General features: G+C 47.9%; 1 long non-coding RNA gene across 1 annotated transcript; it reads left to right on the top strand.

Annotated features, from left to right (window-relative positions):
- Nucleotides 1–5,446: 5,446 nt before the first annotated feature.
- On the top strand, nucleotides 5,447–9,429 carry LOC129556356 (uncharacterized). The gene is made up of 3 exons (XR_016038872.1): nucleotides 5,447–5,757; nucleotides 7,090–7,179; nucleotides 8,466–9,429. It is a non-coding gene; the product is annotated as an uncharacterized LOC129556356 (long non-coding RNA).
- Nucleotides 9,430–19,169: the final 9,740 nt, after the last annotated feature.

The following is a 19,169-nucleotide window of genomic DNA, read 5'->3' on the forward strand; positions in this document are numbered from 1 at the left end:
GCTGGGAGCAGGCAGCCGGGCCCTGCAGAGGGAGAGCTCCCTGCTTTTAACTGTAACATATTAATTCCAGGTGGTATCTGGTTAGACTGAAGGTCAAGAATCTGATTTTGACTTCAGTGCTCATTGGAATCTCATGGGAATCCTGCAAGTGGCTGAATAAATGCTATAATATAACTAATAATTAATGATGATGATAATGTCCCCAGATTCTTGTTTGAGTGCTTTCTATCTCCCAAACGGATGCCGGGAAAGACTGAAGGCAAAAGGAGAAGGGGGAGGGCAGAGGTTAAGATGGTTAGATAGCTTCACTGACTCAACGGATATGAATTCGAGCAAATTCCGGGAGATGGTGGGGGACAGAGGAGACTGGTGTGCTGCAGTCCATGGGGTCGCAGAGAGACAGACACGACTTAGAGACTGAACAACAACAATCTCCCAAAGGTTTCAAATCACTTCACAGACCAATTGCTTCACCTCCTATTGACCTGTAACCGACTCAGGCACAGACTACTGCCCCACTGTAGAGAAGACAGGGGCACTAAGCCTGCTTAAGCCTGAAGAAAGATACCCACTGAAAATTAAGGTGTAAATTTTAGGTAGGCAGGTTATAATTATCCATTGTAAGTCAGGCCAAGAAATGACGTTTAATACTCTTCTTTTGTGAAAAGCACCCAGGCAGCTTTCCCAACTATAAACAGACCTCAAATCTTCATCTCCTCTAACTTAAGGTTTCTCAGCCTTGGCACTACCGACATTTGGGACTGGATCATTTTCTTTTGTGGGGTGAAGTGGCATCTTGGGCACTGTAGGGCTTAGCAGCATCCCTGGCCTCTACCCACAAGATGCCAGTAACACATACACACACAGTTGTGACAACTGACTGTGTCTCTGTGCATGCATGTACAGTTCAGTTCAGTTCAGTTCAGTCGCTCAGTCGTGTCCGACTCTCCGCGACCCCATGAATCACAGCACGCCAGGCCTCCCTGTCCATCACCAACTCCCGGAGTTCACTCAAACTCATGTCCACAGAGTCGGTGATGCCATCCAGCCATCTCATTCTCCGTCGTCCCCTTCTCCTCCCGCCCCCAACCTTTCCCAGCATCAGAGTCTTTTCCAGTGAGTCAACTCGTCGCATGAGGTGGCCAAAGTATTGCAGTTTCAGCTTTAGCATCAGTCCTTCCAATGAACACCCAGGATTGATCTCCTTTAGAATGGACTGGTTGGATCTCCTTGCAGTATAAGGAACTCTCAAGAGTCTTCTCCAGCACCACAGTTCAAAAGCATCGATTCTTCGGCGATCAGCTTTCTTCACAGTCCAACTCTCACATCCATACATGACCACGGGAAAAACCATTGCCTTGACTAGACGGACCTTGGTTGGCAAAGTAATGTCTCTGCTTTTTAATATACTAGCATGCATGTACAGTCACTCAGTTATGTCCGACTCCTTGCGACTCTTTGGACCATAGCATGCCAGGCTCCTCTGTCCATGGCATTCTCCAGGAAAGAATACTGGAATGGGTTGCCGTGCCCTCCTCCAGGAAATCTCAACCCACGGATCGAACCCGAATTTCCTATGTCTCCTGCATCACAGGGGGATTCTTTACCTTCTGAACCATCATGGAAGTCAGACATTGCCAAATGTCTCCAGGGAATGAAATCGCCCTCAGTTAAGAACCGTGCAGCTCTAAGTCAATACGTTGCAAGGGAGGTTTGAAGCTTCTGAATTACCAGGACCTTCCATTCCCTCAGACTGCTTAAAGGATTCCTTGTGGAAGAGAGATACTCACTTGCTTTTAGGATTCAGAGAAACTTAAATTATGAAACAGGACTTTGATTATGAAACAGTGACTTGAAATTAGGTCTCCCATCCCCCCTCCAAATTAAAGAAAATACACAACCTTAGACTATCAAATGCAACCTCCAAGCTCACGAACCCCCTCCCAGCTCACATCTACAAAAATACACTTTATACTTCTTAAACTTTTTTATCTTGAACTAATTTTAAACTTATAGAAAATACACAACCCTAGACTATCAAATGCACCCTCCCCTGCATAGCAGGGGACCTCTTTCTTCCTGGCATGTGATTTCCCCCAAAGGGCTGTCTGTTGTACGTTGTAACAGGATAGTGCTCCAACGTCCAGACATCCACAGCTCCCACCCAGCTCTCAAACTTCCTAGGATCACAGATCCCCTCCCTCCTGGAATCCACAGTCTCTGTCAAGCTGCACAACTGCGCCTGCATCCAATCACCTGAAGACACTGTGATAACACCAGCCCCCTCTCTGACCATTACCCCTGGCTGGGGCTCCTCATACGCCCCCATGGCACCCACAAAACTTCTTGGGACCTCAGCTCCAGGAAGGCTCCCTGGACCGCCTGGTCCACATGCCCTCCACACCCCAGACAGTGGGGACCTCAAACCTTCTCATTGTATTGGGTTGGTCAAAGAATTCATTGGGTTAGGGATTCTATTGTTCAATAAATGCATTTCCTTTTTACTTAAAACCAAATGATTTTTTTGGCCAACCCAAGAGTCTATATCACAAACTCCCTCCCAGCTCACATCTACAAAAATACATTTTATACTTCTTAAACTTTTTATCTTGAACTAATTTTAAACTTACAGAAAATTTGTGAAAATAGTACAGATTCCCATATATCCCTTGCTATGATCTGAATGCTGTGCTCCTACCCCGCCCCCACCACCAACTTCACATGTTGAAACCCTCTGCCAAATGTGATGGTATTAGGAGGTGAGGTTTTGGGAGGTGATCAGGTCATGAGGGTGGGGGGCCTCATGAATGAAATTAGTACCTTATAAAAGAGGCTGGAGAACTCCCTGGCCCCCAAGACACAGCAAAAGGGCAGCATCTGTGAACCAAGAAGCAGGCTATCACCAGACACACAATCTGTCAGCACTATGATTTTGGATTTCCAACCTCCAGAACGGTCAGAAATACATGTCTGCTGTTTACAAGCCAGCCAGAACAGACTGGCTCCCCCTGGAAGAGATCCTCACTCAGCTTCTCCAAGTGTTAACATCTAATCGAACCACACTGCAATTGTCAAAACTGTCACCTGCAAAGCCCACTGGGGTCCTGGGGGAAAACAAGATGGAATCTATGTAATAAGGCCTAACCTCTTCTTTCATGCTTAATGTAGTTTCACTTGCCTGTGTCCAGCCATTTGCAGAGGGCTCACATCTGAAGAGTTGCATGAGGGTTCCTAGTGAAGGCCAGCTGCTGTCAGACACCTCTGCTCCTGGCCACTTGCAGAAGCACCCTGATGGCTACCATGATTCAAGATGGTGGAGGTGGCCTTGGGCAGAGGCTACGGGGCACAGTTGCGCGTGGGCAAGCCTCCCCACCCCGACTACCCCCCACCCCCCCCCCGAGACCCTATAAAGCAGCCCCACCCTATAAAGCAGCCCCACCCCATGGCCTGCTGGCAGAGTACATCCTCTAGAGCCCAAGTTCCCACCTCCCCATTCCCTGATCAAAGGAAAAAACTCCTTGGCTTCTGAGCTGAACTTGGTGTTGTTCTATTGGCTGGAATGACCCAGCCAGGACCCTTGGGCCAGGAGGACTCTTACTGTGGATGGTCTTGGGAGAGAGTAGGTAACAAAACCAGGAAATTAACATCTGTGCAATACTGTTAACTAAACCAAAGGCCCTGGTGACTCAAACAGTTAAAAAAATCCACCTGCAATGCAGAAGACCCAGGTTAGATACTCTGGAGAAGGAAGTGGCAACCCATTCTAGAAGTCTTGCCTGGAGAATTCCATGAACAGAGAGACTGCTGGCTACAGTCTATAGGGTCTCAAAGAGTCGGATACGACTGAGCGAATAACACAGCAACAAAAAGTCCCCAGTTTTTCGCTGATGTCCCTTTTCTGTTCCGGGATCCTATGAAGGATCCCACATGGCATTTAGTTGTTTCTCCTCAGTCCCGTGAGACTGTGACAGCGCCTCCACCTTCTCTTGACTATTAAGATCTTGAGGTATTTGAATAGTATGGATGAGTTTTTTTGTCAAATGTCCCTCAATTTTGGTTTCTTTGATGTTTATTCAGGTTGCCTTGAGGTTATACATTTTTGGCAAGAATGACACAGGAATGATGTTGTGCTCCCACCCCAAAAAACATAAATTTCAAACAGAAATTCCACAGAACTATATCTCTGCCATGTTAAATACATGCTGAGATTTTTCTATTATTGTTTGAAATGTTGGTTTCACGATATTGCTTCACAGCCATCTAATGGGTCAGAAAACACTGCCCTAGGCCAGCTTATGTTTGAGGCCTTCTCCTCCTGCTGGTTCTTTCTTGAATATCTTTCCTCTCTGAGACTCAGTGGCACTGCACTGACCAGGTTTTCTTTTTTCATCTCCGAAGAGCTCTTCCCTGTAAATTTTGGCCTTTTTGCCCCACCCCCACCCCATGTTCTACGTGATGGTGATGGATGTAAACACTCAAATGTTCTATCTGATGATACCGTGCTAGACATATTTCCTCCGTGAATTGACCCATTCCTTCCATTCTGGCTCCACATAGTTGACCCCACCTCTGCTCTCCCACCCAGGCTCTGCCTTCCTGCTGCCTCTAGGAATTCCCAGGTGGGTGCCCTGCCCTCCTTTCGACAGGACCAAAATAACATTTATTCAGGGCTCTCCCCCTCTGATCCTCACCAACTGGATCGCCTTCCCTCCATCCTATGCCTGTCAGCATTATACCCCTATTCCTCCTGTCTCATTTCTGCCACAAGCCTGGCTTTCACAGTCTAGCAACTGGGAATGCCACCGGGCTGGTTCCTTTACTATCCATGTCCTAATCGGGGCATTCTCAATGTAGAGAACACTACTTTAGAGAATACCACAATCACCTAGGGGGCTTGTTAAAAACTGATAGCTGGGGCCCAACCCCAGAGACTGTAATTTGGGATGTCTAGGGTGGGGCCCTCAGACTGGCATTTCTAGCGAGTTCCCAGGAAAGGGTGATGCTCCTTTGAGAACCACTGCTTTTACCACCCCAGACAGTAATTCCAGACTCCTGAGCACTTCCAGGTGGCAGACAGTATTCCATCTCCCCAACCCAGCCAGGCGGAGAAGGTGATGGCACCCCACTCCAGTACCCTTGCCTGGAAAATCCCATGGACACAGAAGCCTGGTATGCTTCAGTCCATGGGGTCGCGAAGAGTCGGACACGACTAAAGTGACTTAGCAGCAGCAGCAGCAGCAACCCGGCCAGGATCGGCTCATAGTAAGTCAGGGTTTTCAGGACATGGAGGGCCCAGTCCATCCCCTTGCCTTCCAAGGACTCCAGTCTCCCCTGCTCCACGAGGATTCGCTCCAGATCAGCAGCCCCCAAGGCTTTGTTCTTCTCCAGCCTGCATGCAGCTGTTTCTCCTAGTGCTTGGTGGTAGGAAAGGGGCGATTACAACTGCAAGGTTATTAGTCCTGCATCTGCCAACTAGACGTGCTCAGGAAGTCCCAGGCTCATAGGAAGCTGTTTTTCCTCTGTGATCACCACCCTTTGCACGCTTCTTTTCATTCTGATTTCTAACACATTCCGTCTTCACCTTGCACACACTCCCAGACACGCTCAGGCACATACAAGGGCGCGCGCACACACACACACAGGCACAAGCACTAGTTTACGGCTTTGCCTGCAACTGTTTGCCCAAGAGCCATTTGGTGAGCCTCCATGAACTTGAAAGAAACCGAGTGAGACCTCGCCCTTTCTTTCAGGGACTCGGTGAGTGAAGGACAGCGGCTCTCGGGTTCTCTGTGCCCAGCCGTCGGTGCGGGGGCAGGGCGGGGGGCGGGTGGGGGGCCCTGGGTGGCGCGAGTGGTGGGGGGGAAGGGGTAGGCAGGGGGTACCTCTGGGCCTCCCTATACGGGCACACACGTCTTTTAATATCTTTCGGAAGAGATCACGCCGAGCCCTTTGAAGTGGGACAAGGACAGGATCGCAAAGGCCAGGAGCGTCGGGGCTCGCGCCCGCTGCCCGCCGTCCGGCGCGGAGAGGGTGGGGGCCGCAGTGCCGCGCCCGGCCGGCAGGGGTCTCCGTCCCGAGCCTGCCGTGACCTACCCAAATGGAGGCTCCCGGGGCGGAGCGAGCGCGCCCTCGGCGCTCCCGTGCTCACCTTTGAGACACTTGGTGGCCGCACGGGTCCGGCGGGAGCGGAGCGGGGGGCGGGGGCGGTGCAGTGACCTCGTCACGTGGGGAGGACGTGCCTTCCTGCCTCCCGGCCTGCCCGCTCCGGTTCCGGGGCTCGCCCGACCACCCCAGGCCAGCGGTCCGCACAGGACCGGGAGCCTGGAAAGCTGCATCCCGGCTCTCTCCTCCTCTTTCCAGACAGCGGCCGGGACCGGGCCGCTGCCCTGACATCTGTGCCCTTCGGGGAAGTTCTGTTTCCTAACCTGCCTCTTGTGAAAGAGGTCCCTTTGCTGGGTAATGACAGCGGCCGAGGAGGCGCAGGTCGGGCCAGGAGCGATCACTTTATTCCTTCATCTAACAAGTGCTCGTTGGTCATCTCCGGGTGCCAGGCACAGTGGCTTGCGTGAGCAAGGACTCAGACCCTGTCCTCACTACCCGGAAAGCCAAAGAACTGAGTTTTCAGGAGACCAGATGGACTTCTGGTGCCTATTCCTTTAAGCATTCGGACCACATGGAGGAAGAAATCCCACTCTCAAACCAAAGTGAGCAGTCTGGGCCACCTTTAGAAGCTGGTTAGTGCAGGCTTGCGATAACCTTTCAGACCGTTCACTTCATTTAATAGTGAAAAAACAGATAACACCTTGACTGACAGGTGACCTAGGTGCTGGGGATATAATGGTGAATAAGATGTATCTGTGCCTGCAACCCACGACACAGCAGCGGGTGGGTAAATCATAAACAAGAAATGGCCAGCTTGCCTCCTGGTCCAGCAGTTAAGCATCTGCGTTGCAATGCAGGGCACACATGGTCCATCCCTGGTTGGGGAAGATCCCCCATGTCCTGGAGCAACTAAGTCCTCTTGCAACAATAAAGACCCAGCACAGCTAAAAATAATTAAATAATTGAATTTTTTTTAAAAAATTGCAGTGTGGCTGGGACCCTGGTCCACTGGTTATCTGGATGCTACTGATTTATTACATAAGCACAAGAGGACCCAGAAGAGAGAGGCGTTGCTGGGTGAGTCAGACCCACAGACCAACCCCAGTGATATGGAGCCCCACAGGAAAGCCACCATCTGGTGCTGATACCCAGGGACACATCAGTTGTCCTGTATCCCAGGACCAAGTAACAAGAGTATCCTAATTCCTGATCCTAGGTTTGCTCTGGCTTCACTCAACTCATTTCCCTTCATTCATTCCCTGGGAAGTTCCTAAGAAACTAGTATTCAGCAAACAAATATTTGGCTTCCCTTCTCGTGAAACTCATGAACCTGGCTAGTGTAGGAAGAGGAAGAAGTTTCACTATTTCTTTTTTTAGCTGCATCCTGCAGTTTGTGGGATCTTAGCTCCCCCACCAGGGATTGAACTCAGGCCCTCAGCATTAGGAGCTGTGGAGTCCTAACCACTGGACCACCAGCGAATTCTCAAGTTTCACTCTTTATATAGCTTTTATATAGCTCAGTTTTGGCTATTGTTTTCCTGTGCTGAAATTATCTTTGGGCTCTCTTGTTCGCCTTCTGAGATACGTTTTAAAAACCCAGACTTCCAGGAAAGACTCTCTTTTTCTACATATTAGGTTAACAGAACACTAGCTGTGGGGTTCCAACCTCCAACGTTTCTAGGCAGCAGAAATCTCATCGCATAGCCAGAGAAACAGTCACAAATTCCCATGACACACTTTCAGGCCATATCTCTGCTCTTGGCCTGCTTCAGGGCTGTGGGAGGAAAGGCAGTGCTCCGAAGATCAGCCGGGAGTCACTTGGAATCCCTCCACACTGATATTTTGTGCCTTCTCCCTTTGAGTGAGAAGCACAGAGTACTCTACAAGCACTATTATGTGTTTGTTTGTTTGATTTTATGAAAATACACAGACCTCTATGTTCCTGTTCTCTGAGCGCTGTGTTAATATTCAACATTTAGTGCTGTAAAAAAGGAAAACTTTGGCTCGTTAAAGGAGCATACCAGAGTCCTGTTTACTTTTTTGTCTGTCTGTTCATACCAGGATAATTCCTGACTGACTACCTAAAGTGCCTGAGCAGTTACAAAGGGATCATTCATTTCCTTTCTCAGCTGTTGAGTGCTAAAATCATTCTCCTTAAAACAGATGCCATGACTTATCTAGAAAGATACTCGGGAAGCAACATTTATGATTATTTACAAGGGTGGTAAGCACATCGGACACATGACTAAGAGAAATTAGGTACGTTTTGCTCATTCTTAGGATGCCCTCAGAGAATGACACACATTTCCCACAATATCAAAGCCCTTTCCTCTAAATCTCGTGTATTCCCTTCCATGTTTCAGAAAATGAGCATCGTTCTACAAATCAAATCCCATTATCACCTGTAACACCTGTAACACGGAGAAGGTGTTCACATAGAAAAAGCTATTTCAGTAGACTGAATTCAAAGTTGTTTTCAATAACAGGCCGACCTGTGACCACCTCACAAAATTTTGGAGTGGAAACCAAGTCTTCAGTATTAGCGAATGCAACTTCCAGACAATATCTCTGGCAAGCAGCATGCTTCCAGAGGCAAAGTCTTCGGCAACAGTTCTTCCCTGGAGCCTGAGATTCCGGAAGCTCCTCTCCTCTGCGCCCACTCACCTCTCCAGACCGGCCATGTGGGAAAAGCCTCACCAACAAGTAGCTCCTTCAGTGTCTGAGTAGCTCTCAGAGGCTGTACTCTTTTAGGTTTACAGTGCATGCTCAGTCGCTCAGGTTTCCATTAAAGCCTTGCTTTCTTCATTTCATGTGTGCTTAGTCGCTCAGTCGTGTCCAGCCCTTTCCAACCACATGGACTGTAGCTCTCCAGGCTCCTCTGTCCATGGGATTTTTTTCAGCCAGGAATACTGAGGTGGGTTGTCTTTTCCTTCTTCAGGGGATCTTCCCAACCCAGGGTTTGAACCTGTGTCTCCTGCGTCTCCTGCACTGGCAGGCAGATTCTTTCCCCTCTGAGCCATCTGGGAAACCCTTTTATTCACTGAGTCTGTTACAGATTGCTCATTGAGGTTTATCAGGAGAGAGAGATGGAATTGGGAACCAGACAAGACCCTAGCCCTCCTGGGACTTCTACTGAGGAAGACAAGATCCATGGTTAAACAAGTGAATGCATAATATTGTGGCAGGTAACAATAAAAGCACTGATGGAAAAGCAAGTTCCAAGACTGGGGAAGGGGAGAGCTTCTTTAGGTTGGGAGGCAAGGGAGCCGCCATGAGGAGGCGACATTTGACACAGGCCTGACTGAACTGAGGGGATGAGCCCTGTGAATGGGGGAGGGGAGGGAGCAAAGGTCCTGCAATGATAAATGTGCAATATGTGAGGACTATCGAGGAGGTCAGAGAGGCGAAGTGCAGTCAGGGGAGAGGGGTAGGAAGTGAGGTCTGAGGGGTAGCCAGGAGTTCTGTGGTCTTGAAAGGGCCTCGTTCTGCAGGATTGAGAGCAGGGATGTGATCTGATTTCAAGCCCTCACCCATCTTAGTTGCTGCCTTCTCTTTTTCTGGTTGGTCAAAGTCTCTGTCAGAGGCAGTAACCCAGACTTGTCTCCAATGTTCCAGGTGAAGCCTGACTTGAAGAGTAGAGCAGGGCCAACCCTCTTTAATTCTGGACATACTGTTCCCCTCAATACTATCTAAGACCTCTCAGATTGCATTTTAGGAAGCCATTTATTGAATTTACTATTTTAGCAGCACTGTTAAAGCACACACCCCATCTGAGTATCTCCCTCATTCTCACCCTCATCCACCTTGGCCCAATACCTTCCAATATCATGGAGCTTCAAGGAACATCCTAGAACCCAAGTGGTAGCCTACTCAGAACAGACTTTACAGACACATTTTTGTATTTGCCTCATCCTGGTTCCATTTTAACATGCCAGGTTCCAAACACCCTAGGCTTGTTTGGATGGCTTTGGGGGGTCCAATGGTGTGATTACCTCTCTACTAAATTCTATCTTCTAAGACTTGGCATCTAGTTTTAGTTTTTAAACATATTTTTGGACCCTAAAGTGACAGCATCTTAATGTATAAGCTCTCCTTTCCAGATTTCTTCAGGATGTCACTTATAAGAAGACTGTATTGCAGAAGGCTGAGACAGAGCCCTGGGGCGAGGCAATAGAGACCTCCGTCAGAGTTGGAATGTATCCATTACCAAGGCTTTTGGGAAGTGGTTGTTCAACCAGCTACAAATCAATCTAATTGGCCTTATATCTACCCTACATCTCTTCATTACTCAACAAGGAACTAAAAGATTCTTGTCTAAGATACTGAGACATACACGCACCCACCACCTTGACCTTCCAACCCAACCCTGCTGTAAAACAAAGAAATGAAGTCCTACGTACACCTCACATTTGTATTTTCTTTGGCATCTCTCTTTTGCCTGCTCTGGACTTTTCCTCCTGGCCTGAGGCTCTCCTAACGTCAGACAGTGGCCATACCTAGAAGCTTGCTTCCTTCTTTGTTACTGTAATTGTACAATGTAGTTTTGTCTTCCTAAACGCATTATACATGCACTGAAAAGTTGTGTTAACTTGAATCATGTTTTAAGCATCAGTTCAGTTCAGTCGCTCAGTCGTGTCTGACTCTTTGCGACCCTATGAACCGCAGCACGCCAGGCCTCCGTGTCCATCACCAACTCCCAGAGTCCACCCAAGCCCATGTCCAGTGAGTCGGTGATGCCATCCAACCATCTCATCCTCTGTCGTCCCCTTCTCCTCCTGCCCTCAATCTTTCCCAGCATCAGAGTCTTTTCCAGTGAGTCAACTCTTTGCACCAGGTGGCCAAAGTTTTGGAATTTCAGCTTCAACATCAGACCTTCCAATGAACACCCAGGATTGATCTCCTTTAGGATGGATTGGTTGGATCTCCTTGCAGTCCAAGGGACTCTCAAGAGTCTTCTCCAACACCACAGTTCAAAAGCATCAATTCTTCGACGCTCAGTTTTCTTCACAGTCCAACTCTCACATCCATACATGAACACTGGAAAAACCATAGCCTTGACTAGACAGATTTTTGTTTACAAAGTAATGTCTCTGCTTTTTAATATACTATCTAGGTTGGTCATAACTTTCCTTCCAAGGAGTAAGCGTCTTTTAATTTCATGGCTGCAATCAGCATCTGCAGTGATTTTGGAGCTCAAAAAAATAAAGTCAGCCACTGTTTCCCCGTCTATTTGCCACGAAGTGATGGGACCGGATGCCATGATCTTAGTTTTCTGAATGTTGAGCTTCAAGCCAACTTTTTCACTCTCATCTTTCACTTTCATCAAGAGGCTCTTTATTCCTCTTCACTTTCTGCCATAAGGGTGGTGTCATCTGTATATCTGAGGTTATTGATATTTCTCCCGGCAATCTTGATTCCAGCTTGTGCTTCCTCCAGCCCAGCATTTCTCATGATATACTCTGCATATAAGTTAAATAAGCAGGGTGACAATATACAGCCTTGACATATGCAGTGAACTTTTCATTCCATCAATAAAATAAAAAGTGTTAGTTGCTTAGTTGTGTCTGACTCTTTGCAACCCCATGGACTGTAGCCCGCCAGGCTCCTCTGTTCATGGGATTCTCCAGGCAGGAATATTGGAGTGGGTAGCTGTTCCCTTCTCCAGGGGATCTTCCCAACCCAGGGACTGAACCCACGTCTCCTGCATTGCAGGTAGACTCTTTACTATCTGAGCCACCAGGGAAGCCCAATGAATAAAGGTATTGATCATTTCCTTGAAAAGTCTAACATTTCCAAATTGAAAACTCTTTTTGAAATACAAATATAAAAACAAAAGAAATAAACAAAAAAAATGAAATACAAGTATAATACTAATTTAGATTTTTGTTTACCTATACTCAATTTGCTCAAAATATATAATATCTTCAAACACAATAATAACAGGCCAAGGCTGCTGTAACTTGAAACACATGATGTGATTCAATATCTGGCATGTGATGTCCTCCTGCCAGGAAATTCTTTAACCTCAGATCTTCAGACTCAGTAAAATAAATAGTATTTTTTTTTAATTGGTAGTTCAGTGAAAATAAACAAAAGCAGTTTCTATCTGGTTTGACATTGATCCTGAATTATTTTCAAGTCATCACTGTGCCCCCTTTTCAAACTAGATCACAAATCTTTTATTTTTATCGTTTAAAAGTCTGATTTATTTATTTAAAATAAAAGTTAACTTTTAAAAGCAAGCAACACTCCTTTAAATATTCACATACTTCTTTTCCAAACAACAAATCAAAAATATAATTCCCTAAACTTTCATACTTTGATTATAAACTTAAACATATCAAAATGTACATTAAAAGCATATCAGATTTTCTTGGTAGCTCTCTGTAGTAAGCTGAATGATGACCACCTAAAGATATCCAGTCCTAATTCCTAAATCTTGTAAATGTTACTTTATAAGGAGCAATGGCCTTTGTTGGTGTGATTACGGATCTCTCTTTTAAAAAAAAAAAAAAAAGCAAAGGCCTTTTAGTGCCTTTAATTGGCTATATCTAATCTTTTATATTTCAATTTTTGTTTTTTTAAATTATGAAAGTATGATAACAATCACAGGAGACTTGGAAAATACAGAACAAGGTTACATACAGTTCTATTATATATTACAATTATTTTTTTCAGTAGATAAATTAAGATTTTTAGTTGGAGTTTCAATATCAAACTCCCAAAAATTAACACAATGAATATACAGAGAAGTAGGCGGATACAGTAGAACTGAAAAGCAATATGAACCAGTTTAACACAATTAAGATTTACACATTTTCATAGAACAGTAGGATACAAATTCTATTCAAGTTCTCGTAGACTGTAAACTAGGAAACACTGGAACATATTCAGGGACATAAAGCAAGGTGCAAAAATTTCACGGTCTAAAGGTATTGAAATCATACAGAATCTGTTCTCTTCCCACTGTGGAATTGTTAGAAATCACTATCAAAAGATATTTGAAAATAACCCACATATTTTCAAATGACATTGCCAAGAAAGATCTTTGACTTAGCCATCAAAAATGTCAATAAAGTCAGACTGAAAAAAACACATAGGGTGACTGCAGAGAAGAAAGCCTTTAAGTGAGAAATTAGTATCAAAAGGAGAAATTAATAGTAAAGATACTTTAAACAAAATCCTATGTATTTAGAAATTAAGTGTCCACTTTTAAATGATAGGTGTTAGATCACAAATCTTGAGGAGGGCAGAGGTCACGCTGGTCTCACCCCTCACACCATCACGGAGTCCAGCACTACACCTGGAGCATATATAATAGGGGCTCAATACATATTTCCTGGACAGATAAAATGAGCAATAAATGGAAGTTTGTGTACAAAAATAGTAGTCACAGTTTTGCCCAGAATCAAACAGAGACACGCCCAATGCCTTCTAAAAGAGAAATTTGGGGGTAAAAATCACCATTTCAGATAGATAAATGATAACAATAATCTCAAAGTGCATGAGTGCTAGGTCGCTTCAGTTGTATCCTACTTGTTGCAACCTTACGGGCTGTAGCCCACCAGATTCCTCTGACCATTTGATTCTCCAGACAAAGAATACTGGAGAGGGTTGCCATGCCCTCCTCTAGGGGATCGTCCCAACACAGGGATCAAACCTGAGTCTCTTATGTCTCCTGCATTGGCAGGTGTGTTCTCTACCACTAGCGCCACCATTTTGGTCTCAGTTCACCTTTACGCTATTAAAAATTATCAAGAACCCCAGAATTTTTGCTTATACAGGACACACTCATCAATATTTTGGACTTCCCAGGTGGCACTATCGATGATAGGGAATTTGTCACTCAAGAATTGAGGCAAATTCAGCCTCTAGAGTAACCCCGACTCACACCTACACTGACCACTTTTCTATAAGAACAGTTAATTGGAACGAGTCCTAGGAAAGTCACCTTGGGAAGTGACTTTTCACTGCACTTCATTCTCCTGTTTGGGACCCTCAGCCTGCTCACGGGCCTACCTGTGGCCACCTTGCTTGGATCAGTTTGTGTACCTGATCCAGGCTGGGCCAATCGCATCTTCCCTCCTGAGAATCTGGTACTGGGCTGAGGACAACCAGTTGCTTGGCTAACAATCTCTGTAGGAGGTGTTAGTGGTCATAATAGTGGTCATCATAGAGGGATCATCTCCCACCCGGCCCAGCTGCCCACCAAGAGGAAGAAACAAAGTCAACTGCAGAGAGAGACAGGCATCAGGGACAAAGCTGGAGAGGGGTCCTGCCTGGCTGGGTGGCAGCCACCTGTCCTGGGCCTCAATGAGACATGGCTTTATCTGTGTACTTCCCTTCCCGCTTCAGCCAGTTTAGGTTGGTGACTTGCAACCCAAAGGTCTTAACTGAGGCAAAGACAGAGCCAGAAGCATCCATGGGTCTTTCTCGACAGCCAGGTGCCTTAAAGCATTCTGGAGAGCTCTGCAGGCCCTCAATACACATTTACTCTCTGAAGACTCGACCGGACAAAAACATCTTTCCAATCCAAGGCCAATGAGATTAGGAAATAGCATTTCCTCCAGCTTTCCATCCCCCGAGGGCAAATGTACAGACGACTGCAGTTGGCAATTGACTCTGTGGGTTAGTATTTGCTGAGGGCACACACCCAGGGACTTGAGCGACAGAAATCCCCAGGTGCCAGGCAAGAGGCTGGCCCACTGAGCTTCCAACCGCTGGCCTGTCCTCCCTCCTCTAAGTCAGCACTCACCGGAGCCCCAACCCACCATGACCAGTAGGATGACCCACTTTTAAAAGTGCCAATTTTTAGCAGCTGGAAACAATGAACATAGAGGTAGGTAAAGATGCCAGAGGATGGATTTCTCTCTGTGCGTGTGTGCTAAGTCACTTCAGTCGTGTCTGACTCTCTGTGGCCCCATGGAATACAGCCCGCCAGGCTCCTCTGTTCATGGGATTTTGCAGCCAAGAATACTGGAATGGGTTGCCATTTTCTCCTCCTGGGGATCTTCCCAACCCAGGGATTGAACCCAAGACTCCCACATCTCCTGCATTGCAGGAGGCTTCTTCACAGCAAGGCCACCAGGGATTTATCTTTACCTGTTTTCAAAAGATGCTCTAGGACCAGGGACCCATTCCAAGGATGTAACGCGACAGCCATGCAAAGCTGGTGCAGCTGGAGCAGTTGTGTGACAGTCGGTTAGTAAACACAGCTCCCTGGGCCTCGGTTTTTATGGCTACAGAATGAGGAGGTAGATGTAGACTGTATTTAATATCCTTTTCATCCTTAACTTTCTACAATCTTTGTGCGCTGGAGAGATTTACACAGAACTTCATCTTGCTTTTATTACTCATAGTTCATCTTCCTCTGACAGAGCCAGCGGCAGCGACAGAAGTAAGTGGCTCTCTCTTCCAGGATGATTTAAGAGGCGTTGACAACCCCAAGCACCTTCATCACGCTCTGCACAGCCCAGGCCCACAGCTTGCCCATCCCAGAGCCAGCCCTTGGGATCTGAGCATGGTCTGTCAATTGTTCAGTCACTCAGTTGTGTCCAGCTCTTTGCAAACCCATGGACTGCAGCACACCTGGCTTCCCTGTCCTTCACCATCTCCCAGAGCCTACTAAAACTCAGGTCCTTTGAGTCGGTGATTCCATCCAACCATCTCATCCTCTGTTGTCCCCTTCTCCTCCTGCCCTCAATCTTTCCCAGCATCAGGGTCTTTTCCAATGAGTCAGCTCTTTGCATCAGGTGGCCAAAGTATTGGAGCTTTGGCTTTAGCATCAGTCCTTCCAAGGATTATTCAGGGTTGATTTCCTTTACTGGTTTGATTTCAAGAGTCTTCTCCAACACCAGTTCAAAAGCATCAATTCTTCGGCGCTCGACTTTCTTTATGGTCCAACTCTCACATCCCTACATGACTACTGGAAAAACCACAGCTTTGACTAGATGGACCGTTGTTGACAAAGTAATGTCTCTGCTTTTTAATACGCTGAGTAGACTGGTCACAGCTTTACTTCCAAGAAGCAAGTGTCTTTTAATGGGATCTGTTGATGGTCCCCATCAAAAGGCAGATACCTACATTCCCCATTGTTTCTCAGGGAGTGTATTAGCCTGGACTTCCCTTTGGATTCCCTAGAAACGGCACTGAGAATGGGATTTGGCAGAGGCGCTGTGGCCAGAAGGGTCTGGGGCCCAGGGCACGGTGGTTGCAAACCTGCCTGGGCAGTCGAGTGTGCAGGCAGCAAAAGCTCCAAGGGTAGATGAGGAAGCAGTTCTGAGTCAACTGTACTGGCCATTGGCTGGGACAGGAGGGTGGTCAGGTTCATTTCTCTCGCCTGAGTCTCTTCTCTTCAGGGTGCCCAGCAGGAAGTAGAAGAGTCTCCGATCATCCTCCACAGGTCCCTCCTCCAGTCAGGGAACACCTGCCCTTAGGCTCCGAGAGATCATCCTGACAACAAGACAAGGGAAGGTGGCCACCCTGGAGACAGTAGCCTGATTCTGCTGTGGCTCAGTTGCCTAGAACCACAGGTGCCCCTTGCATTGCAGGGGTTCATGGCTGCTGCCTGCTGGCCCGGTGGCACCGGCTTCCTTCCTGTCCTGGCTGTCTGCCTAAGAAGACACAGCCCACTATGGCACCCGCCCACCCAAAAGGCAAGGCTTGGGTACAACATCGCTGGCAGTCCAGTGGCTAAGACTCCGCGCTAACAATGCAGGAGACCCGGGTTCCATCCCTGGTCAGGGAACTAACTAGATCCTGCAAGCTGCAACTAACAGTTCACATGCCCCAACTATAACCCAGCACAGTCAAATAAATAAATACACAAAAATAAATTAAAAAAAAATGGTTTGTGTGTCAGGTTGTACTAATCCCCATTTCTGGTGGTTTCAGCTCTTAAAACATAAAAAAGGAGAAAGGATAACCAGGAAGAGAACTTCCTAGTGCTCCTATGGGTGGATTTATTTATCAATATGGGAGCTGTATGAGGTTTAGGAATAAATGAACCATCAGATAGCACCCTGAGGCATTATTCTTCGACACAGTATCTTAAACACGGATTCCCTGCACCGTATTGGAACAGATGTCACACATTACATTAGAGAACCAAGCTTCCCACGGACTTTCTTAGAAGGCTAGGCTTGTCAAATCTTTTATCTCATTTGTGGGTGAGGATTAGGGTGTGTTCTGGTAGTTTATGTGTGTGTGTAGATATTAAGTAGAAGTAAAAACAGCAACTGAAGCAAAAGCCATCCTTAGCAGTGTTCTGAAATCTTCCGAAAAGAAACTGTGGAAGAGCCCGAGAGAACCAGGTGTGTTTTATATTTCCTGGGGGTAAACAGGAAAGAATCACATGTGTATGGAGGACCACAAGCGTTCCATCACCACCTTTCTCTTTAGTCTCCAGAGCAAGCATCTTGTAAAGTACCCAGAGGGCCAAAATTCCAGTTATTCCCAGGGGTTCTCCATGGTCCAGCAGAGGTTTCTGGGTATGTTGCATGAGTCCCATTAAACCTTCAAATTTAACTCACCTTGGCTGGTTTCCCACTACTGTAGATATCCTTTGCAAGAGAACAGGAACTGGGGGGATTGAAGAACTCTTATTGGGTAGTCTAGCGATTTTGCACTGGGACACCAGCCTGGGGCCTAGGGAATTTCCCTAATGAACCCCAGGGAGACTTGGGTTAACTGCAGGCAGGCACAACTCCTCCAGCACTCAACTCTGGAGAGGGTCTAGGAATCCAGAGACTCCTGCTAATGAAAGGTCTGTTCAACATCCTGGGGCTAAAGATGAACCGATTACCTCCACTGTGAAACAGGAATCTGCAAAGAATTCTGAGTACATACCTTCCTGCAAACCTACCTGCCTGTCCTGCAAACAAGGTGTGCTAAAGCCGAACCGTTTGTATGAACCAGCCAATCAATACTACCTCACAGTAGAATACGGGTTAGGAGTCACAGACATCTAGGTTTGAACCCTGGGTGGGCTACCAAGAGCTGTGTGACCGCGCCAAGACACTCAGTCTGTCCCCTGCCTCAATGTCCTCGTGCGCAAATGGGAATAAAACAGACTCACACGATGTGGAGCTACTGAGTCTGAAGAAGTGGGAAACAAGTACGTGCGGCCCCATTTCTGCAGGCAGAACTACCACACACTTCTTTCCCTGGGGTTTCGAGGTCTGGGCCACCTGGTCGGTACACCGACCGGCACTTGCAGCGCAATTCCGCCCTAAAGGGCCCTCCATCCCCAGCCCAGCGCACCAGCTTGCTCGCCGCTCTCTCTGGCCTCCCTCTCTCTCCCATCCGGCGCTCTCACAACACTTTCTAAAACAGAAAGTACTACCGCCCTTTAATCCGTGCTCAACGTCAAGGGCAGAATCGTCACGAAAGTGAGCAGCCCGGCTTTCCGGGCGCGGACGGGGCAGGGCTAGAGGGCGGTCCCGGGCAGCTGGCGGGGCCCCAGCCGAATGCCAGATTCGGAGCCTGGGGACCACACTCTGCCCGAGCGCGTGTGGGGCGGCCGACACCCGGGGGCCGCCCGCAGCGCTGGGGGCCGGGGGCGCGGAGATCGGGGAGGAGGGGTGGGGAAGAGGCGAGGAAGTTGGAGAAAGGGAGGCGGGGTGGGGGAGGGAGGGAGGAGGCTGGGGGAGGGGCGCGGGGGAGGGAGGGAGGAGGCTGGGGGTGCGCGGGGGAGGGAGGAGGAAGTGGGGTCCGAGGAGGGGGAGGGCGCGGACCCCTCCCCGGCGAAGCCCCAGGACCAGTGGATGCGGCCGGCGAGCGCTGCTCCGGGACAGCGGACCCACTTGGGAAGAGTAGGTAGCACGGCGGGGCTTCCCTGGAACAAGCAAAAACAAAACCAAACAAAAAAGCAAAAAACAACCACCGCCAAACCAAGCGCAGGCCGCCACGCCCCACCCCGCCAGGGCCTCGGCGGCAGCAGCACCGGCGGCGGCGGCGGGGACATCGGGGAGCGGGGACCGTGGCCCTCCGCGCGCAGGGGGCGCTCCCCGGGGCCCGCGGCCGCACAGTCCGGGAACTGGGCTCCGTCAGACTTCCGGGAGGCAGGA

Source organism: Moschus berezovskii, chromosome 13, assembly GCF_049115385.1.
Source record: "Moschus berezovskii isolate FMDL1 chromosome 13, NW_MosBer_1.0, whole genome shotgun sequence".
NCBI lineage: Eukaryota > Metazoa > Chordata > Mammalia > Artiodactyla > Moschidae > Moschus > Moschus berezovskii.